The sequence below is a fragment of the Macaca nemestrina genome, chromosome 14 (genome assembly GCF_043159975.1).
Source record: "Macaca nemestrina isolate mMacNem1 chromosome 14, mMacNem.hap1, whole genome shotgun sequence".
In the NCBI taxonomy this organism is placed as follows: domain Eukaryota; kingdom Metazoa; phylum Chordata; class Mammalia; order Primates; family Cercopithecidae; genus Macaca; species Macaca nemestrina.
Window position 1 is genome coordinate 48351708 of NC_092138.1, and position 23889 is coordinate 48375596.

Below are 23889 nucleotides of genomic sequence, written 5' to 3' on the forward strand. Positions count from 1 at the left end.
TGAAGGAGCCCAGCTTATCTGGGGGCCTGTGGGTCATTTTATCAGGTGCAGTACAAAGTATATTGTGGGGAAAGAAGTGGGATATTTATCTGTGCTGAAGAGTCTGAACTTAGCCCCAGATGTTATTTCATAAGGGACATTCTTAGCCCCTCACTCAGGGTGATGAGCTTTGGAAGAGCAGAAGGCTGAAAGAAAACTCGAGGGCTCTATCTACCCCTTCTGTGCATTTCTCTTCTCCCAGGCCCGGTCTGCCAATCTCAGGTGTAATATATCCAAGGCAGGAGAGGGATTTCTTAACCTCAAGTAGGAAGACTCTTAAATGAGAAAGAAATTCTAATTGCTAGAATGTTGGATTCTTCCTAATAAATGTGCCAAATCCCCCACCTACTAGAGAGGGCCTCCAAGGACCTGGCTGCTGCTTCACCCTGCCGCAGACGCACTCTTTCCAGTAGTGGACCAAAGAAACGCACTTCTCCCCAGACCCATCCATGCTTCAATCTTCCCTGACCTATCCAGCTGAGAAACAGAAATTTCCCTCATACTATGTAACCTCCCCTGAGATAAACATTGCTCTCATGTTAAAGTCAGATAGGACGTGTCTTTTCCAAGTCACTTGATGAAGGCTTGATTTGTATGCTGATATAACAAAATTGGGAGCAGGTTCTCCTGTCTTTCAGAGTCTACATGCATTCCGCATTTGGACAATCTCTAAAAGGCTATTACGATGTATGAGTGGCCAGGCGCAGTGGCTCATGCCTGTAATCCCGGCACTTTGGGAGGCCGAGGCTGGTGGATCACCTGAGGTCAGGAGTTCAAGACCAGCCTGGTCAAGATGGTGAAATACTGTCTCTACTAAAACTATAAAAATTATCTAGGCGTTGTGGTGGGCACCTGCAATCCCAGCTACTCAGGAGGCTGAAGCAGGAGAATCACTTGAAATCAGGAGGTAGAGGTCGCAGTGAGCCGAGATCTTGTCATTGCACTCCAGACTGGGCAACAAGAGCAAAACTCTATCTCAAAAAAAAAAAAAAAAAAAAAAAAAGGTGTTTGGGTGGGAGGAGTGTGGAGAGTAATTTAAAGGATATATTTTTCACTTTTCAATCCCATGGATAATGAAGACTTAAAGCAGTGTCACATAGCAGAAAGAACATGGACCCTCCTGAGTCCTGAGCTGCCACTTACTAGTTATGTGCTCTCAAACAAATTTGTTAACCTCTCTCAATCTCAGTTTTCTTACCTATGAAAATATCCTTCTAATATATGTACAGAGAATGTTAACACAATGTTATTGGTAATTTTAAAATTGGAAGCAAATGGAGGATGGCTGGTTCAATAAGATATGTTCATAGCATGGAATGCTATACAGTCATTAAAAAGATTAAGGTGGATCTATTTGTACAAACCTGTGAGTTCTCCCAAACTATCTTGTTAAGAGCTTAAAAAAGCAAATTGTGGAGTAATAACCTATAATATGATCTCAGTTTTTAAAAATCCCCAGACTGAAATGTGTCTGGTTGTGTGGCACCATCCCAAGGCATTGAAGGACACACATCCAACTGATCACCTAATACAGAGCAGGGAGGGACTGAATGAGTTAGGGGGACTTTCATTTTTTATTCTATATGCTTTCATAGTGTTTTAATTTTTTATAATCAACACATATTCCTGTATTTGTAGTATAATTTTAAAGAAAATACAAAACAAAAGAAGATGAGGTTGAGCAAAAATATTTTATATATAATTGAATTTTTATTTGTTTTTGAAACAAAGAAAAAAATACCACCTCCCAGAGTTCTGCTGAGGATTAAGTGAGAAAATGTCTAAAATGCACTCAGCCTGGTACCTGACTCAGTTGTGTTGGCTCTACTCTTCCTTATTACCTGTTGTGGTTTGAATTATGTCCTCACCCCATTACGTGTTGGCATCCTAAACCCCCATACCTCAAAATATGACTGTATTTGGAGTTGTGGTCTTTAAATGTGTAAATAAGGTCATTAAGGTAGACCCTAAATCAATATGACTGGTGGTCTTTAAAGAAGATATTAGGATGCAGACACACAGAGAGAAGACATGTGAAGACTCAGAAGAAGGCTGCCTTCCACAAGCCAAGGAGAGAGCCCTCAGTAGAAACCAACCGTGCAGACCCCTGATGTTGACCTTTTAGACTCCAGAATTGTCTAAAAATAAATTTCAGTTGTTTAGCTCACCCAGTCTGTGGTATTTTCTTATGGCAACCCTAGTCAACTAGTATACTACCTTTCTTGAACTTCCTCCTCTCTTCTGACAAAGCACTCTTTCTGAAAGACTACATTCTTTTTTAAAAAGTGAAAATTAGATCACTTTGAAATTCCAAAGATCAGCCTTATTCTATGGCATCATAGGTAATTTCTCCTGATTGTTTTGCCAAATGACAAGTTCCAGGTATTCTGGAAAGAGAATGTTAGACCTCATTTCTGGCAGAACTGCAGGCTTATAATGGCCCTTCTTTTGGACGAACTCTAGAAAAACAGACTTTCTATACAATGCCCAGTTATTAGACTGGACAGTCAGGTCTCTGGCAACTATCATGGCTTGGCTGTTCTTTGGCCCAATACTTGATTGGAATTGCTGTATATTCTCAGAATTATATCCCAGGGGACAAATCAGTATCCACCAAAAGAAGTCTAACTTACTGTAAAGCCAGGATGAATGTAGGATGGTGACTAAACTCATTACAGGACGTTGTGGTTTGTGTGTTTCTCCTTTTTGGAGTTGAGAAGAACTGCTGTTGCTAGAACAAAAGGATGTTCTTTAGGCAACACATCTGCAAAAAATCCTAATTTCTCTGATTTGACCCACAGCTTTTTTTTTTTAATGCTAAAATTAAATAACAAAGGGAAACAATGTTTCTGAAAAGAGAAATGATGAGTGACTTTGATCGTTTCTCTGAGGGCAGAGTCCCTATCCAACCTGTGATAACATCAAGGCTAAATGAGCTTTCAGTATCTTGCAAATAAATTAATCTCTAAATGCAATTGCACAGCATGCCATGTGGACAACTGGAGGTTGACTTTGGTTCAAAACACATCATTTCTTTTTCCCTAGTTAAACACTGAGCATTTAGAGTAATGGTTGAAAATATTTGCAGCAATTATTCTGGGAAAAAAAAAAAAACCCTCATATTTTATGACTAACTGTTTTATCATTTGTGGCATAAAGAAATAAACATTTTTTTAATGATTCACAGATTCCTTCATTTGGTGGATCTGGTGGCTGTAGATCTCCCTGCAGTGCTTGCTGCCAGGCAGCTGGCCAAGTTCACTGGGTGCCCCCCAGCCCCAGTAGGTTAGGCCTTCTGCTTTTCCTCTCCCCTCGGCCTTCTTCTGACTGCGGCACACATTTCTTTTTTAATGCTTTTTCTGACATGTCTTTATTTTACTCCTCCTTATTCTCTCTCCTTTCCCTTCTCCTTAATGTGTTCTCAATTTCTTATCCTCTGCTTCAACTCTGACTCTCTGGGGAGGGTTCTGGTGTGAACACTAGTTAGAGGAACAAACACAGGCTTGGGGGCTCTGTTACTTACTAACTTTGTGGTTTGGGGAAGCTCTTCAGCTTCTCGTAGACTCAGTTTCCTCAGTCTTAAAGTGGAAATAATAGTAATGCTCAGTTACAGTATTCCTTTATAGGAATCAGTGCAATAATGGAAATACATGGGAAATACTCAATAAATTTTAGCTCTTTCTTCCACGTTACCTCGGTAAAAGCTAAGTGAGTGACACTCTCACAAGAGACAGGGCCCAGTGAAACCACAGCCCACAGTATCACATCAGCATTAAACATTTCCTTCCAAAAAAGTTAAATTCCTTGGCTAAGGACAATTTCACTCTTGTTCATAACTCAAGGTGATATTTTAAAAACTCCAAATTGTGAGGGAACATATAAAAAGGAATATATTAGTAAAACCGATTTCTGCTTGATGGCATCTTTCTGGTATACTTAAAGGGCCATAGGAGACATTGTCCCCTAAATTGATCATAGTTTTTTTTTTCAGCCAGCATCATCCATGGAGACTGCCAGAGTGGGGGTTAGCAATAGTTGTAAATGACTTTGAGTTATATGAGCTGGCATTCCTGGTCTGAAGAGTCACATCTTCCAGCTCATTTGCGTGATGCTGACTGACAAGCAATCAGCTATATTATTGTCTTGTGGATTGATGGCTAATGCCAAGCATCTACTTTCCTTGACTCTTAGTATGAATAGGAATGCCTACTTGGCCAACCCAGAATTTCCTTCAATATTGCCATGATCAGTTGTTATATTGAGACCCTCTCAGCTAGCGCTAACTCCTATTATTAATGATATAGTAATGACTAAATGTATGTTTAAAGAAAAGAAAAATCATTCAACAGCTCAACTTTCAACTGATGAAGAGAATTAAGAATGAGACCATCATTTTCCACAGGGCTGAAAATTATTAGATTGAGAAAAGCTGATGTGAGTCCCCTGTCCCGGCTAGCTGCATGAGCTTAGGCAGACAGCTTTCGTCTCTGTCTGCCACAATCCCCCTTATTGAAAATGACAGATCAAGACTGATTACATACCTCAAAGAGATCCTGGCCAAGTTATAGACTCATAGAATACTAGAATTAGAGAAGAATTAGTATATTTGGGTTGTCTGCCCTGTGCCAGGCGTGGTACCTTATGACCTTTTGCCCCAAACTCATTCAATTCTCACAACTGCCTTGAAAAATGGGCATTACTTTCATTGTACAGATAAGGAAATTAGAACATTTAAAGACATGAAATGCCTTATTTAGGCTACACAGCTAAGGAGTGGTCCTGTCAGGTTTGTAAATGCCGAAGCACATGCTCATTTCACCATAACACCAGGAGGTATATGGATGATCTGGACTAATTCTCATTTAGTGAACAGCAAAACTGAGATACAAGAAGTTTAAGCCTCAAGCATTTTTACAACATATGCTTTTTTTTTTAAAGAAAAGAGATATTCAAACAAGTCTACTATAGCAATTATAATTCTTCAAAGCTAGAAGTATATGAACTGCTGAGAATTTTAAGTGTGCGAATTAAATACAGCAGAAAAAGTAAATCCAGGAATCCTTGCTGCAGACACCTCTAATTCCTTCTCCTTTGAACGAAGCTGCCTGTCAAGAGGATATAAATTTATTAAGTCAATACTCCTCAGAATTTACTTTCTCAAGTCCTAGTTTCTGAATTTCGTAAAAAGAATGCTGGCCTCTAGTGAACCAGATAGAAGCTTGAAGCAGGGATTTGAGAATGATTTAGAAAGAAATTACTACTGCAGTTCATCCCTTGGCAAGGCCCTACGGAATGAAACCAAATAAGCTGCCATGCCTAGGCTGCTAACATGCAAATACTTGCCTGTGCTCAGCCTGGTTTATATGAGCCTAGAAATGACAAGCAGCATCAAATCTTCTGATTAACACCAAGATGTGCTGAAACTCAAGCAGCATGAACTTGCAGGTTTTTCCCTCCAAGACATCACTTTGTGCTGGGTACTATAAGCAAGGACCGTTATTGAATTAGTTAACAAGTGTTTGTACTATCATTCTAGAAATCTTGTCCTTCCTACGTTTTCTTTTGCATTTTAAACATTCCCTTCCTTTTAAGAGGAAATTGTGAAACTTAAAGAGGTTATCTTTGAGTTTTGGCTATATTTTTCTTTATAATCTTGCTATGAGCAGTAACTACGTATGGCTGTTGGAGAGTGTTTAGTTTGGGTTTCAACTCAGTTAAGAGTTTTGAGTGCAATATGGTCATCACAGTGGGAAGGCTAAAGAGGCATTATTATTTTCATTATTGTTATTTTTTAGAGACAGGGTCTCGCTCTGTCTCCCAGGCTGGGTTGCACGGGTACAGTCATAGCTCAATATAACCTCAAACTCCTGGACTGAAGTGATCCTCTCACTAAAAAGCATTATTAGGTTCCTTTTCTTTTGAATCTTCACTGAGCAAATATACTTTATAGCTCTTTAACACGCGTATCCAACAACGTACCAACATCCCTTTCCTAAGCAGCATATTCGTTACCAAAAAACTCCTTTCTTCCCCAAATAGAAATGTTTAAAAGAAATATATCACTGTTTTACATTGTGTAATTTATAACTTTCTATTTTTTCTCCCATTAAAATATGACTAGGATTTATTTACTTTGAATTGTTATAGATATTGGAAGTAATTTAGGCAAAACTCTCAATTCTTATAGAACATTATTTTGAAAAAACTATTTTCAAGCTACTTTTTATATTTGACTACATGACTGGGCAATGAAGACAAGCAGCCAGATTTCTAGGCACACCACCCCTGTTTCATTCAAAACAACTCTGCTTTTAACTGCTGTATATATCAGCATCCTATGTGGATTTCTTTGGAAGAAAAATAATTATGCAACAACAAAAATAAAGTTTGAAAACACCTGCTTTATGATATCCCATGAGGTCTTCTAAATTTTGCATGGCTATTTCTAGGTAAGAAATTCTCCAACAAATGTCTATTTTGTACACTTCTAATTGCCAAGAAGATGTTTCTTACGCAAAATGATGTGTACTTTCTTATTACCATTTAATTTAGTATAACAGATGGTTTTTGACTATGTGCAAAGCATGGCTCTAGGAAAATCTATGTAAATTAGAAAATCTATGTAAGATTTTGTACTCTCAAATGTTTTAAAATCGGAGGAAGGACGAGAATAAAGATAAAAATATAGATAGGATTTGATGCAGAAGAAGTTACAAAACTATAACAGAAGAGCTCAGAGGACTTCTATGCAATCTATTAATCCTCCCCTTTCCAAGCAAGCAACAATCACAGATTAAATATAAAATGATAAAACCAGTGGCATAGCCAGGTTCAAAAGCAACAGAAAAAGTCCAAGGACCAAAAATGGAACATAAATGCAAGAGGGTGAATGGCGCTGATTTCATAGGCTTTTTGGCTCCAAGACTGGAATAAAGCAAAGATTGGCAGTAGCTTGACTCCGGTAGGATACCAGGGTTGGATTTCCTTCACAGAAGAAGCGGGACCTAAGCCAGGTAGAAAACTTGATGTCAGGAGTTTCAAGGAGGCTCTCTGTTGTGAAGAGAGGCTGCATATCAAAAAAAAAAAAAGAGAGAGAGAGAGAGAGAGAGAGTTGCCAGTTACCTAGGATGACAGCTTTATCTGAAATTGTGGGTCTAAGAGAGGCTGGTTGATGGACATAGATACCATATCATGAACTGAAACTCTACCAAGCCGTACTTTTCCTCTGAGTCTAGACTTGCAATTTCTTCATTATGGATTAAAACCCAAAATTTTAGTACAGTATCTGATTCTGGACCAGGGGCCATGTGAACCATATGGAGATAATCATAAAACCATTGGAACAGGCAAGGACAGAGAGAACAAAAGGAAAACAAACAGCTTTTCACTAAAAATGAGCCTGCAAATAAAAATTCCAAATCATAGGAAAAATATGTATATAATACCAAGAAAGACAGCAAAATTAACCTTCACACCAGATAGAATTCTGCAAAACAGTTTGACAAATAACTTTAAAATTAATAAAGTCAGTCCTCTTTATTCATGGATCCTTGCCATTGTGAATTTGTCTACTCACTAACATTTACTTGTAACCCCCTAAATCAATACTTACGGTGCTTTTGTGGTCATTCATGGGCATGTGAAGAAAAGCGAAATCTTTGAGTCACTGAATGAGCATGTTTTCATCTGTGGTTGAACAAGGGACACTCTGCCTTCCTGTTTGAGCTCTCATACTGTAAACAAGTGTCCTTTTGGCAGTCTATTTAGTGTCAAGTTTTTCACGTTTATTTTTGCGCTTTTTTGGTGATTTCATTGTTTAAAATGGCCCCCAAGCATATGCTGAAGCGCTGTCTAGTGTTTGTAAGCTCAAGAAAGCTGTGATGCGCCTTATGGAGAAAATGTGTGTTAGATAAGCTTCCTTCAGGCCTGAATTACAGGGCTGTTGGATGTGAGTTTCATGTTAATGAATCAACAATCTCTATAAGGAGTGTTTAAAAAGAAACATACATTAAATAAGGCTATCTACAGATCAGTTGGTTAAAATGTTGTGACCAGAGACATGAAGGAACTGTATTTCTCCCTAAGTGCAATGGTTCATTATTTGCTAATTCAGCATTTATGGTGATTTTCTAGAACGAAAGTGACACAAATAATGAGTACTGACTTTATGTTGAAAACAAAACATATTGAGAAATAACAACTCTTAAAAATAAAGAATAAATTAGGGAGTAAAGACAGAAATAAAGTATTAAATAGGTGGATGAAGAAAATAAATTATTAGAAATTTGCAATTCAAAAATCTAGTAATTGAAATAAAAATTTATCCACAGATGGGATAAATTCCAAACAAGACACAGAATCAGTGAAAATTTGAAGATAGGAGTTAGAAACTTTACCCAAAATACAGCCCAAAATTCCAAAATATATAATACAAAAGAGCCCTTAAGAGATACAGAGAGTGAATAAAAGTCTCCAATATACATCAAATAGGAGTGTTCAAGGAGAAGGTGCGAAATTCCATTTAGAATATTCCAGAAAGGAAAAAAAAAGTTATCAGACTAAAATTGCAATGAGAGTGCTGAACAGGAAAAATAAAAATACATAACCAGACATATCACAATCCAGCATCAGAAGGAGATTCCAACTTTAGGATAAGGGGGAATAGTAAAAGCTACCAGAGAAAAGACAGAGTACCTACAAAAGAATGAAACTTAGACTAAAGCCTGAAACTTCTCAGTCATAATGGAGTCTAAAAGATGAGTTAGTATCTCCAAAATATGAATGGAATATAACTGTCAGTGTAGAATTTTGTGCTCTCAACTATCAATGAAGAGTGTAAGCAAAATACAAACATGTCCTGATCTACAAAGATGAGCATTTACTACACATGGACTTTCACTAACATAATTACTACAGGCTATATTTGAGGAAGAAAAATATAGGAAAGTTGGGCAAAAAGGAAAACAATCATGATCCCCAAAGGGATATGTGAGTGGGTATATGTATGTATGTATGCATGTTACATGGCGTCTCTTCAATAATATTTCCAGTGTTCTTGTCCTAATGAGTATCTGGGACTACTGAACTTCCCCAACACTTTGAAGTTAGACATGACCACATACGTTGCTTTGGTCACTGAAATGTGGGTTTAAATTAGCTATGTTACTTTCTGGAGGAAGCAATCAAGGGACACTGTGACAGTCCCCAAGTTCTGTCTTTCTTGCTGTAGTGACCAACAAGTCTATGTGCCCTAGAATCTTGCTTCTCAAAAAGTAGTTTGGGCCGGGTGCAGTGGCCCATGCCTGTAATCCCAGCACTTTGGGAGGCGAAGGCGGGCAGATCATGAGGTCAGGAGATCGAGACCATCCTGGTTAACACGGTGAAACCCCGTCTGTACTAAAAAATACCAAAAATTAGCCGGGCGTGGCGGTAGGCTCCTGTAGTCCCAGCTACTCGGGAGTTTGGGGTCCAGCAGCATCAATATCAGCCTGCTTCCTATGAGAAATGAATATCAAGTTTCATCTTTGGCCTGCAGAATCAAAATCTTTTTTTTTTTTTTTCTTATTATACCCTTCCCTCTTCCCTCTACTGGTTTAAAAGTTATATATCCATTTCTATTTTTTTAGTAATTACCCTAACTTTTAATATGCATACCTAAAGTTAAATAGTATCTCTCCCCGCCTATCAAATAATTCATGTCTCTTCAAACACTTTAACTCTGATTACCCCCCTCAGATTTATGTGCTATTTTTGTCAAGTGTTTTAGCTCTATTTTTCTTAACTCACAGATTAGACACTTGATATAATCAAAGTTTATTTAGATATACTTGAAAACATTCTACTTTATTCGATCCGATTTTTTCTCAGATCATAGATCTTCAAGGATTACTTTCCTTTTATCCAGAGTATATCCTTTAGACATTCTGTTAGTGAGGGGTCATTGGAAGTGAGTGGTTTTGGTTTTCTGTATTTTGTTTGTCTAAAATATTTGTATTTGATGCTCTCTCTTAAAAGTTAGTTTTGCAGTGAACTTAACTCGAATTTGACAGTTATCTTGTCTCAACATTTCAAGGAGAATTGTCCACTGACTTCTAACTACCATTGTTGCCATTGAGAAGCCAGCTGTCATTCTAATTTGTTCTTCCTTTATCTTTTCTCCCTGACTTCTTTTATTTATTGTTGGTGTTCAGTAGTTAGCTATGATCTTTGTAGAAATGAATCATTATTTTATTCTCATTAGACTTCTAAATCTGAGGATTTGTATTTTTAATTATTTCTGGAAAATTCTCATAAAATTATTCTCTATGTAATTGACAATTCTTAGTCTGTTATTAATATTTTTATATCTTTGTCTCTCTGTATTGTATTTTATATAATTTCTTCAACACTTTCTCTAATTTAACAATATCTCTTCCCAGCTGTATCTAATATGCTTTTTATTTGACCTAAAAATTTATTAAAATATTTATATGCATTTATATGAGTTCTGGTTTTGTTTTTTTTTTTTTAGTCTACATTATGACACCTGTTCTTTGGTTACTCTTTCAAAATTCTTCTTAAAAATGTCCATAAGCATGTTAAATTTTTCATTTTGTATCCTGTGTCTGATAATTTCACTATCAGAATTTTCTGTAGGTCTGATTGTCTTGCTTCTGCTGTCTGCTTTTCATGTTGCCTTGTTTCCTCATGTTTTATGATATTCTTATATGCTTTCACGATTGTTGGAATTTAAGAGGGAGTTTCTTGTAATCGGGTTTACGATGTGTACTTCATGGAAGAATTTACATTTTACTCTTGAGGAGGAGGAAGTTGGCATGGCGTGACCCAATGCTAATCCAAGACCACTTTACATTCCCAACTGTCTGCACTAAGTGAATTGTGTCCCAAACTCTCATGAGTCCTATTGTTAGAAACTCTAAAGGAAACTTCTAACCCCAACCTTTACCCATAGCCAACCTGAGATAAGCAAGTTTTCCTTATTATTTCTTTATGCGGATCTGAGTGAAGTTTTTTTTATTTTGCTTGTTTGCTTTTATTATCTCATTTTATTTTAATTTTTTAGAGAAATTGTAGGTTCACAGCAAAATTCAGCAGAAAATAGAGAAGGTTCCACATGTGTCTGCCTACCACACGTACAGTCTCCCCCACTATCAATGTCCTGTCCCAGAGTTGTACATTTGTTAGAATTAATGAGCTACATTGACACATCATCAGCTAAATCCATAGTTTACATTAAGGTTTACTCTTGGGTTGTACATTCTATGGGTATTCACAAATATGTGATGAACATATATCCATCTCTGTGGCATCATACAGCATAGTTTCACTACCTTAAAAATCTTCTGTGCTCCACCTATTCATCCTCACCTCCCCGTAACCCCTGACAACTACCCGTCTTTTTATTGTCTCCTTAGTTTGGTGTTTTCTAGGAGCTGAGTGTGATTTTCTTTTCGTAGTTTATTCCTTCTCTGAGGGTTTTGCCTTGGAGTCGTGGCATTATGAACAGATCTTCATCTTCTTCCGCAACTTGCAGTTCATAGACTTTAACCCCTGTTCCCTGCTTATATAGACTGTTAGAATGGAAAGTTCAAAACCATCAGAAACCGACAGATCCTTTCAGAATCGACTTCCATCAACTTCCTCTCTGGATTTGTGCCTTTTTATTGTTTTTGTCTCTGAGGAAACTTCCTTGCCAGCCCAGCTGCGTATTAACAATTTTTTTAATTTTTATTTATACTTAAAGCTATTATTTTTAGTCACTTGTAGTAACAAGCTTTCTCAGAGTTTCTAGCCCTACATCCTGTTGCAACTAGAAGGTCCTTAATTCATTCCTTGATGAATATTATTTAGCATTCATTTTGTATCAGGCGTGGACGAGGCCCTTGGGTTTTCACTGTTTTGGAGGACACAGATTGAAAAAACAACAATGTGTTAAGTCCAAAGATGAATGCATGCACAGGGTGCTGTGGCATCCCAGAAGGAGTTGCCTCACACAGGCTGAGAATAGGGAGTTGTCAGAGAAAGAGACCAGGAAGTGACACTTGAGCTTTGAAGGAGTTAACCAGGGGAATAAGAGGTAACCATGTTGAATCATGTCAGCCAGAGGAGTGAAACAGAGAGAGAATATCAAATATGCCAGCATCAAGTGTGGGCTGGATGGTGACAAATAGGAAGAAAAGAAGCTAGAAAACAGGCAAAGCTGGGTCAGCTCCTCACAGAAACTTTGTGAGGTATTTGTTGCATTGCCACACCATGTAGAAAGGAGAAAACAGAGACAGCTCAGCTCTCAGGATCGGTAAAGAACACTGATGACTTGCAGGGCAAGAAACAGATTTGACATTCTTTTTCCTTTACTGCCTTGCACAGAATCAGTCTTAAAGAAAGACAGAATAGGAAAGGAAGTTGGCTTTGTTCAAAAGTAATCATCTGCCCCTCTGTCTGTAATTCTATCATTATAATAAAAGCTTGACTTATGGTCTTAGCATCTATCTTTCCCCTTTAAATTGGAAGTACATGAAGGCAGGAACAATAATTGACTTTTTACTATAGCTGAGTGCTTGGTAAATGTCTCTATGTTTTTGAACATATGTGGCCAACAGTTATTGAGAGTGATTAAGTGGAAAGCATTATTAATCATGCAAATCTTACTCTAGATAACTTGAATCAGTTTTTCCCCCTCTTTACCTTTATCTAAGTGCAGTCCACTGAAGGAAATGTAATTTTCATAGGAAGAAGAAAGGAAAATTAACTTTGGAGCCTAGTACTATTCAGGATGGGGCTGGTGCTAAGAGGCTGTGCTGTAAGCCCCAAAGGACAATCTAAAAGCACTGGGTTTTAGAGGTCAGCAAATACGTTTCTCTATTTTTTAAGTTTCTTAAAATATGTCCATGCTCCAAGATCAACAAACTAAGAAGTATGAGCACATTTGAACAAAGTTGAATGTTGTCATCCATTAAACTTATAACCCAGTACTAACCCAGTAAATTTGGCACATGATATTGTTTGATTAGACTCATATGTTAAGCCACTCATATAAGTCACTTTAATTAAAATTATATTTAAAGAAATTATATTTAAAGTGGTTCTAGAGGCAGCAAGGCATGGTTTTTAACCTTCAGTTTGGAAAGAATTGTCAACAAATCTGTGATGAAGCTTTTTGAGACCTAAAATACTTTTTCACGGGGTCAATTTATATGGCATTAACCATGAACTTGGATATCTGTAGGAAGAATTCTGATCTAGAAGTTAGAAAGAGATTAAGGAAGGAAGTGACAGGGTCATTAAACTCTTTCCATGGTTTTGTCCATATGAACCCTACTTCTTTCCCCTCTTTCCAAAGGCTGTAAGGAAAGGCACAGATAGTCTTCAGTGGTATCATGAAACAGTCTGAGAACTCCTTGCTTTCTCTCTTTGGACAAGGAGACATAAGAGAACACCCTGTCTCTTGCCAAGAGGATTTGTATTAGTGGTCAGGTTGGAGTTTACCACCCAGGGAGGAATCTGGGTGAGAGGACACTGTTTTCCATTCCAGTGATTAGAGAATAGATGTCTTTCTCTTTCACCCATAGACCTGGAACTTTCTCTCAGGTGAGAACCACCTCCAGTTCTAGAATCATTCTTCAATGAACTGATTCAATAGTGATTAAAATGAGAGCTTGACCTTGGCTTTGCAGGAACTGACCCAGGTTAACCTTAAGTTGTATGCTACAAAAATGTTACTAAAAGAGGTATTTCAAGTCATTCATGGTGCTATGTTGCATGCCGCCAGTAAAGGAGCATTGATTAGATATATTGCCAGGAAATACACAGTGTTGTCAGGATTCACTGACAGCCAAAAAGACGTTAAGCCTGCAGACAATATCAGATGGTTTGTTAGAGACTGGGAAGGAGAGAAGGTGAAGAGAAATGCTAGAGTCTTCTGCAAGTTGCCCAACATGGCATTTATCTTTTAATTGCTCTAGAAAGTGCCTTTTTCCCTTGGTCTGGTAAATGACCGGCATAAGAACCACATGTTCCATGAAGCAACTGCAATCTCCATATTTGCAATCTATCAATCTCACCCTTTCTCATCTGTTTTTTTTTTTTCTATTTAGCATGTTTCATTGTAGATTAAACAGATTTTATTCCCTGTTGCCTGGTAATTATATATAATTAAAAAGCACAGAGGAATGTGCATAAAAGCACGATGAAGTAGTAATCATATGAACAGTGTCTTATTTGAACTCACTGCTGAGGGAAAGTTGCTTTTTGAAAAAAATTATACTTTAAGTACTGGGATACATGTGGAGAATGTGCAGGTTTGTTATGTTGGTATATACGTGCCATGGTGGTTTGCTGCACCCATCAACCCATCATCTACATTAGTTATTTCTCCTAATGCTATCCCTCCCCTAGCTCCCTACCCCGCAACAGGCCCCAGTATGTGATGTTCCTTTCCCTGTGTCCACGTGTTCTCATTGTTCAACTCCCACTTATGAGTAAGAACATGCAGTGTTTGGTTTTCTGTTCCTGTGTTAGTTTGCTAAGAGTGATGGTTTCCAACTTTATCCATGTCCCTGCAAAGGACATGAACTCAACCTGTTTATGGTTGCATAGTATTACATGATGTATATGTGTCACATTTTCTTTATCCAGTCTATCATTGATGGGCATTTGGGTTGTTTCAAAGTCTTTGCTATTGTGAACAGTGCTGCAATAAACATATGTGTGCATGTGTCTTTATACTGGAATGATTTATAATCCTTTGGGTATATACCCAGTAATAGGATTGCTGGGTCAAATGGTATTTCTGGTTCTAGATCCTTGAGGAATCGCCACATTGCCTTCCACAATGGTTAAACTAATTTACACTCCCACCAACAATGTAAAAGTGTTCCTATTTCTCCACATCCTCTGTAGCATCTGCTGTTTCCTGACTTTTTAATGTTCACCTTTCTAACTGGCATGAGATGGTGTCTCATTGTGGTTTTGATTTGCATTTCTCTAATGATCAATGATGATGAGCTTTTTTTCACATGGTTGTTGGCCGCATAAATGTCTTCTTTTGAGAAGTGTCTGTTCATATCCTTCACCCACTTTTTGATCGTGTTTTTTTTTTTTCTTGTAAATTTGTTTAAGTTCCTTGTAGATTCTGTATATTAGCCCTTTGTCAGATGGATAGATTGCAAAAATTTTTCTCCTATTCTGTAGGTTGCCTGTTCACCCTGGTGATAGTTTCTTTTCCTGTGCAGAAGCTGTTTAGTTTAATTAGATCCCATTTGTCAATTTGGCTTTTGTTGCCATTGGTTTTGGTGTTTTAGTCATGAAGTTTTTGCCCATGTTTATGTCCTGAATGGTATTGCCTAGGTTTTCTTCTAGAGTTTTTATGGTTTTAGGTCTTATGTTTAAGTCTTATTCCACCTTGAGTTAATTTTTGTGTAAGATGTAAGGAAATGGTCCAGTTTCAGTTTTCTGCATATGGCTAGCCAGTTTTCCCAACACCATTTATTAAATAGGGAATCCTTTCACCATTGCTTGTTTTTGTCAGGTTTGTCAAAGATCAGATGGTTGTAGATTTGTGGTGGTATTTCTGAGGCCTCTGTTCAGTTCCATTGGTCTATATATCTGTTTTGGTATCAGTACCATGCTGTTTTGGTTACTGTAGCCTTGTAATATAGTTTGAAGTCAGGTAAGGTGATGCCTCCAGCTTTGTTCTTTTGGCTTAGAATTTTCTGGGCTATATGGGCTCTTTTTTGGTTCCATATGAAATTTGAAGTCGTTTTTTCAAATTCTGTGAAGAAAGTCAATGGTAGCTTGATGGCAACAGCATTGAATCTATAAATAACTTTGGGCACCATGGCCATTTACACGCTATTGATTCTTCCTATCCATTAGCATGGAATGTTTTTCCATTTGTTTGTGTCTTCTCTTATTTTGTTGAGCAGTGGTTTGTAGTTCTCCTTGAAGAGGGTCTTCACATTCCTTGTAAATTGTATTCCTAAGTATTTTATTCTCTTTGTAGCAATTGTGAATGAGTGCTCACTCATGATTTGGCTCTCTGCTTGTCTGTTGTTGGTATATAGGAATGCTTGTGATTTTTGCACATTGATTTTGTATCCTGAGACTTTGCTGAAGTTGCTTATCAGCTTAAGGAGGTTTGGGGCTGAAACAGTGGGATTTTCTTTTTTTTTTTTTTTTTGAGACAGAGTCTGCTCTGTCGCCCAGGCTGGAGTGCGGTGGTGCGATCTCGGCTCACTGCAAGCTCCCCCTCCCGGGTTCACGCCATTCTCCTGCCTCAGCCTCCCGAGTAGCTGGGACTACAGGCGCCCGCCACCACGCCCGGCTAATTTTTTTGTATTTTTAGTAGAGATGGGGTTTCACAGTGTTAGCCAGGATGGTCTTGATCTCCTGACCTCGTGATCTGCCCGCCTTGGCCTCCCAAAGTGCTGGGATTACAGGCATGAGCCACCGCTCCTGGCAACAGTGGGATTTTCTAAATATACAATTATGTAATCTGCAAAAGAGACAATTTGACTTCCCTTCTTCCTATATTTGTATACCCTTTATTTCTTTCTCTTGCCTGATTGCCCAGGCCAGAACTTCGAATATTATGTTGAATAGAAGTGATGAGAGAGGGCATGCTTGTCTTGTGCCAGTTTTGAAAGGTAATGCTTCCAGCTTTTGCCCATTAAGTATGATATTGGCTGTGGGTTTGTCATAAATAACTCTTATTATTTTTAGATATGTTCCATCAATACCTAGTTTATTGAGAGTTTTTAGCATGAAGGGGTGTAGAATTTTATTGAAGGCCTTTTCTGCATCTATTGAGACAATCATGTGGTTTTTGTCATTGGTTCTGTTTATGTGATGGATTACATTTATTCATTTATGTATGTTGAACCAGTCTTGCATCCCAGGGATGAAGCTGACTTGTTCATGATGGATAAGACTTTTTATGTGCTGCTGGATTCAGTTTGCCAGTATTTTGTTGAGGATGTTCACATCGATGTTCATCAGGGATATTGGCCTGAAATTTTCTTTTGTTGTTGTTTATCTGCCAGGTTTTGGTATCAGGATGATGCTGGCCTCATAAAATGAGTTAGGAAGGAGTCCCTCTTTTTCTGTTGTTTGGAATAGTTTCAGAAGGAATGGTACCAGCTCCTCTTTGTACCTCTGGTAGAATTTGGCTGTGGTCTGGTCCTGGGTTTTTTTTGGTTGTTAGGCTATTAATTACTGCCTCAGTTTCAGAACTTGTTATTGGCCTATTCAGGGATTCAAATTCTTCCTGGTTTAGTCTTGGGAGGGTGTATGTATCCAGAAATTTATCCTTTTCTGCTAGGTTTTCTAGTTTATTTGCATAGAGGTGTTTATATTATTCTCTGATGGTAGTTTGTATTTCTGTGGGATCAGTGATGATATCCCCTTTATCATTTTTTATTGTGTCTATTTGGTTCTTCTCTCTTTTCTTCTTTATTAGTCTGGCTAGTGCTCTATTTTGTTTTGTTAATCTTTAAAAAGAAAAAAAAGAAAGAAAAAAAAACAGCTCCTGGATTCATTGATTTTTTTTTTTTTTGAAGGGTTTTTTGTGTCTCCGTCTTTTTCAGTTCTGCCCTGATCTTAGTTATTTCTTATCTTCTGCTAGCTTTTGAATTCCTGATCCTGTTTTGAAATCCATTCCTGTTTGCTCTTGCTTCCCTAGATCTTGTAATTGTGATGTTAGGGTGTCGATTAGATCTTTCCCACTTTCTCCTGTGGGCATTTAGTGCTATAAATTTCCCTCTAAACAGTACTTTAGCTGTATCCCAGAGATTTTAGTATGTTGTCTCTTTGTTCTCACTGGTTTCAAAGAACTTATTTATTTCTGCCTTAATTTCGTTATTTACCCAGTAGTTATTCAGGAGCAGGCTGTTCAGTTTCCATGTAGTTGTGCAGTTTTGAGTGAGTTTCTTAATCTTGAGTTCTAACTTGATTGCACTGTGGTCTAAGAGACTGTTAAGATTTCCGTTCTTTTGCATTGGCTGAGGAGTGTTTTACTTCCAATTATATGGTCAATTTTAGACTAAGTGGGATGTGATGCTGAGAAGAATGTATATACTGTTGATTTGGGGTGGAGGCTTCTGTAGATGTCTATTAGGTCCGCTTGGTCCAGAGCTGAGTTCAAGTCCTGAATATCCTTGTTAATTTTCTGTCTTGTTGATCTGTCTAATATTGTCAATGGGGTGTTAAAATCTCCCAATATTATTGTGTGGGATTCTAAGTCTCTTTGTAGATCTCTAAGAACTTTATGAATCAGGGTGCTCCTGAATTGGGTGCATATATATTTAGGATAGTTAGCTCTTCTTGTTGCATTGATCACTTTACCGTTATGTAATGCCCTTCTTTGTTTGTTTTGATCTTTGTTGGTTTAAAGTCTGTTTTCTCCAAGACTAGGATTGTACCCCTGCTTTTTTTGCTCTCTATTTGCTTGGTAAATATTCCTCCACCTCTTTATTTTGAGCCTATATGTGTCCTTGCATACGAGATGGGTCTCCTGAATACAGCACACTGATGGGTCTTGACTCTATCCAATTTGCCAGTCTGTGTCTTTTAATAGGGGCATTTAGTCCATTTACATTTAAGGTTAATATTGTTATGTGTAAATTTGATCCTGTCATTATGATGCCAGCTGGTTATTTTGCCCATTAGTTGATGCAGTTTCTTCATAGTGTAAATGGTCTTTACAATTTGGTATGTTTTTGCAGTGGCTGGTACCAGTTTTTTCTTTCCATATTTAGTGCTTCCTTCAGGAGCTCTTGTAAGGCAGGCCTGGTGGTGACAAAATCCCTCAGCATTTGCTGGTCTGTAAAGGATTTTATTTCTTCTTCACTTATGAAGCTTAGTTTGGATATGAAATTCTGAGTTGAAAATTCTTTTAAGAATGTTGAATATTGGCCCCCACTCTCTTCTGGCTTGTAGGGTTTCTGCAGAGAGATCTGCTGCTAGTCTGATGGGCTTCCCTTTGTCAGTACCCTACCTTTCTCTCTGACTGCCCTTAACAATTTTTCCTTCATTTCAACCTTGCTGAATCTGATGATTATGTGTCTTGAGGTTCCATTTCTTGTGGAGTATCTTTGTGATGTTTTCTGTATTTCCCGAATTTGAATGTTGGCCTGTCTTGTTAGGTTGGGGAAGTCTCCTGGATAATATCTTGAAGAGTGTTTTCTAGTTTGTTCCATTCTCCCCGTCACTTTCAGGTACACCAATCAAACATAGGTTTGGTCTTTTCACATAGTCGCATATTTGTTGGAGGCTTTGTTCATTCCTTTTTATTCTTTTTTCTCTAATCTTGTCTTCACAGTTTATTTCATTGAGATGATCTTCCATCTTTGATATCCTCTCTTCCACTTAATCAATTCGGCTATTGATACTTGTGTATGCTTCACGAAGTTCTCGTGCTCTGTTTTTCAGCTCCATAAGATCATTTATGTTCTTCTCTAAACTGGCTATTCTAGTTAGCAATTTGTCTAACATTTTTCAAGGTTCTTAGCTTCCTTGCATTGGGTTAGAACATGCTCCTTTAGCTCGGAGGAGTTTGTTATTACCCACCTTCTGAAGCCTACTTCTGTCAATACATCAAACTCATTCCCTGTCCAGTTTTGTTCCCATGCTGGCAAGGAGTTGTGATCCTTTGGAGGAGAAGAGGCATTCTTGTTTTTGGAATTTTCAGTCTTTTTGCATTGGTTTTTCCTCATCTTTATGGATTTATCTACCTTTGGTCTTTGATTTTGGTGACTGGATGGGGTTTTGGTGTGGACGTCCTTTTTGTTGATGATGATACTATTCCTTTCTGTTTGTTAGTTTTCCTCTAATAGTCAGGCCCCTCTGCTGCAGGTCTGTTGGAGTTTACTGGAGGTCCACTCCAGACCGTGTTTGCCTAGGTATCAGCAGCGGAGGCTACAGATCAGCAAAGATTGCTGCCTGTTGCTTCCTCTGGAAGCTTCATCCCAGAGGGGCACCCACCAGATGCCAGCTGGAGCTCTCCTATATGAGGTGTCTGTTGACTGCTGCTGAGAGGTGTCTCTCCGTCAAGAGGCACAGGGTTAGGGACCCACTTCAGGAGGCAGCCTGTCCCTTAGTAGAGCTCTAGCGCTGTGCTGGGAGATCTGCTGTTCTCTTTAGAGCCAGCAAGCAGGAACGTTTAAGTCTGCTGAAGCTTCACCCACAGCCTGCCATTCCCCCAGGTGCTCTGTCCCAGGGAGATGGGAGTTTGATCTGTAAGCCCCTGACTGGGGCTACTGCCTTTCCTTCAGAGATGCCCTGCCCAGAGAGGAGAAATCTAGAGAGGCAGTCTGGCTACAGCGGCTTTGAGTAGCTGTGGTGGGCTCTGCCCAGTTCAAAGCTCCAGGGGCTTTCTTTACACTGTAAGTGGAAAACTGTCTACTCAAGCCTTGGTAATGGTGGACGCCCTTCCCCCCACCAAGCTCAAGCATTTCAGGTCGACTTCAGACTCCTGTGCTGCCAGCGAGAATTTCAAGCCAGTGGATCTTAGCTTGCTGGACTCCATGGGGGTGGCATCTGCTGAGCTAGACCACTTGGCTCCCTGGCTTTGGCCTCCCTTTTCAGGGGAGTGAATGCTTCTGTCACGCTGATGTTCCAGGTGCCATTGGGGAATGAAAAAAAACTCCTGCAGCTAGCTTGGGGTCTGCCCAAACAGCTGCCCACTTTTGTGCTTGAAACCCTGGACCAGGGTGGCGTAGGCACCTGAGAGAATATCCCTGTCTGGGCGTTGCGAAGACTGTGGGAAAAGCATACTGTCTGGGCCAGATAGCACCGTCCCTCACGCAGTGTCTCATGGCTTCCCTTGGGTAGGGAAGGGAGTTCCTCAACTCCTTGCACTTCCCGAGTGAGGCAACGCACCATCCTGCTTCGGCTCGCCCTCCATGGGCTGTACCTACTGTCTAACCAGTCCCAGTGAGATGAGCTGGGTACCTCAGTTGGAAATGCGGAAATCACCTGCCTTCTGTGTTGATCTTGCTGGGCGCTACAGACCGCAGCTGTTCCTATTCTGCCATCTTGCCAGCCCCCACCTCACTTGTAAATAGAAACATAAGGAACTTGTTTTGCAACAGACCCAAGGAATAGTGATGAGGAATTTATGTGCTGAAATATCTCCCTTATACTAGTCCTTTTCACGACCTGACTTTCCACCACAAATATTTTGGTAAATGCAGTCTAAAAACAAAGCACTGTATAATTGTGTGCTTGTAAAATGAAATTGTATGCCATGGTACAAAAGGATTATGAAGTACTCCTTCAGGTATGCTCATTTTAAGGAGGTGGGAGAGAACACTTATTTTAGACTAAAATAAAAAATAATAAAAGGTCAGAAATGCTGATTTAAGAAAAGATACTGCTACATTGGAGTGAATTCAAAGAAAGGGACTAAAAATAATAAAAAGCCTCAAGGAATGAATATTTTCAAAATTGAGAGAATTTAAGACTCTAAAATGACAAACTACAACCTTAGAGTCTTAGAAATACCTCTAGGGAGCTGGATTCCAAACGTCTGCATTCTTCAAAGGAGAAAAAGTAAAAGCACTGAAATAAAAGCTACCCAAAGGAAAAAAAAAAAGAACTTTTAAAACTAAATGTTTTTACTTAGATCAACTCTCAGATGCCTGGAGACATTAAAAACTAGCCTGGCGAAGCATTTGTTTTCAGATAACAAGCTATAATAGAGCAAGGAAGGCGGGGGTTGATGATTCATTATGTCACACATTTCATGTCTTTTATGTCTGGACCTGAATGAAGACATTGGAACAGTTCAAAGCTGTTTAATATGCCTGTAACTAGTGTTCTTTTAGTAAACACGTAGTAGGGCACACCCAAAGTTTGAATAAATCAGAAAGAGTTCCATATTCTTTTCAAGGTCATAGATTTGTAAAGGTATACTTACACTGAGCATGAACTTGATCCACAGTGAGGCATTAAGATGGTTAATGACTAATTTTCACAAACACTCATTTCCCTTGAATATGTTATTTTCCAAAAGACTTGAGAGTTTGAGGGAAAAGTAAAATAAATCTGTGAACCTTTTGCACCAGGAAAAAGAACAAAAACAATGAGTTTTAAACTATATCCAGTATACATGAAAATATGGTGCCCTGAGCCATTTAATCCTAGTTTTGAAAAAAAAAAAAAAACCCTGTTGGCCTTTTCAAAAAGGAGGGAAAATTAGCCAAGAACAGCCTTTACCTACTATGGCACCACCCTCCAAAACTGACCCCATTTTCTGTTCTTTGCACTTATAGTGATGTGTTAGAGATTTAAATATTATGCTTTTAAAATATAACAGAGTTGTCTCCACACAGACTGTCTAGACAGGGCAGCAACTATGTCTGTTTAATTTCATTTTACATGGCAGCTGAGTCTTGCACAAATAAATGTTTTTGATGATAATTTTGATGTTAGTATAATCAGGTGGCCAAAATTTGGGGGTTAAAGCTTGGTACCTTAACATGAGTACTTTATAGTGTGTGCGTATAACATTAAATGTTATATGAAATTTACAAATGTCTGGCTATTTTTTAAATAATAAATGATTTCAGCACATTTTATGTTTCTTAATATTGGCCTATTAAATTTGTTTACATGGAGAAGGAAATATCAATCTGCCTATTCAGAAACTAGGCAAGACTCCCTAACCAAATTTCCTAGTGTCTGAAATGTATTAGTATTCTTGTAAATGTATTCTCATAAATTTTTTTGAAAGAAAGAAAAAAATTAGATATTCCATCAATTAGAAAACTAAGATTTAAATTCCTGCAAGACTTATGAAAGCAGAACTGGAGTTCCCACAATAAAAAATATGACCTCTGTTTCCTTTATTCAATGTATTAGTCATTCTTTCAACAAATATTTGAGTACCTGGTATGTAACAGAAAGCCAAATGGGAAAAGATTGCTGTCCTTCTAGAGGTTCTGCTGTAGCAGAAGAAGACAGACAATAAAATATTAAGCACAGTAGATGAGTAAATTATCTGATATACTTGAAGGTGACTAAGTGTTACAGGAAAAAGGAAAGTTGAGCGGGATAAAGACGAATCAGCAGTGGGAGTGGGATCGCAGTTTTACACAGAGTAGGCAGCCTAAGCTTTGTAGAGGTGATATTTGAGCAAAGACTTGATAAAGGTGAAGTAATTGACTCCTCAGAATCTGGGCAAAGAGAATTCCAGGCAGAAGGGATGGATAATGCATGCATCCTAAAGTAAGAGTGTTCCTGGAGTGTCGCTGAAGATGCAGGACCTTGATTCCAGAAGAATCAAGGGTGACTGGAGCTAAGTGAGCAAGGACAATAGGATGTGATAGGCCTGAGGGATGATGGGGTCTCTCATAAGATCATTCTGGCCACTGTGTTGACAAAACTTTCCAGGAGAGCAAGGGCAGAAGGGAGATAAGACTATTGCAGGAACGCAGGCATGACATGATGGCTCCTTGGACTTGTTTGTGGTCAGATTCTGTGTTTTTTGTATCTAGAAAAATAGTTCTGATAGATTGGATGTGGCAGTCAAATATGGCTCTAAGGCAGTGGTTATCAAAGTGTGATTGCCAAATTAACAACATTCGCATCACCTAGGATCTTGTTTGAAATGCGAATTATTAAGCCTCACCCCAGGTCTACTGAATCAGAAGCTCTGGAGGGTGGGACCCCAACAATCTTGTAGTTTAAAAAGGTCTTCAGGTGATTTTGATGTACGTTTAAGTTTGAAAACCACTGCTTTAAAGTTTTGGGCCAGGCTGGACGAGGTGGCTCATGCCTTTAATCTCAGCACTTTGGGAGGCCGAGGCAGGTGGATCTCTTGAGGTCAGGAGTTCAAGACCAGCCTGGCCAACA

At 38.6% G+C, this 23889-nt stretch overlaps 1 protein-coding gene across 4 annotated transcripts in view; it reads left to right on the top strand.

Annotated features, from left to right (window-relative positions):
• Positions 1–23889, top strand: part of LOC105489066 (ADAMTS like 1) — a 950014-nt gene that overhangs the window by 601763 nt on the left and 324362 nt on the right. The gene's annotated exons all lie outside the window — the stretch shown is intronic.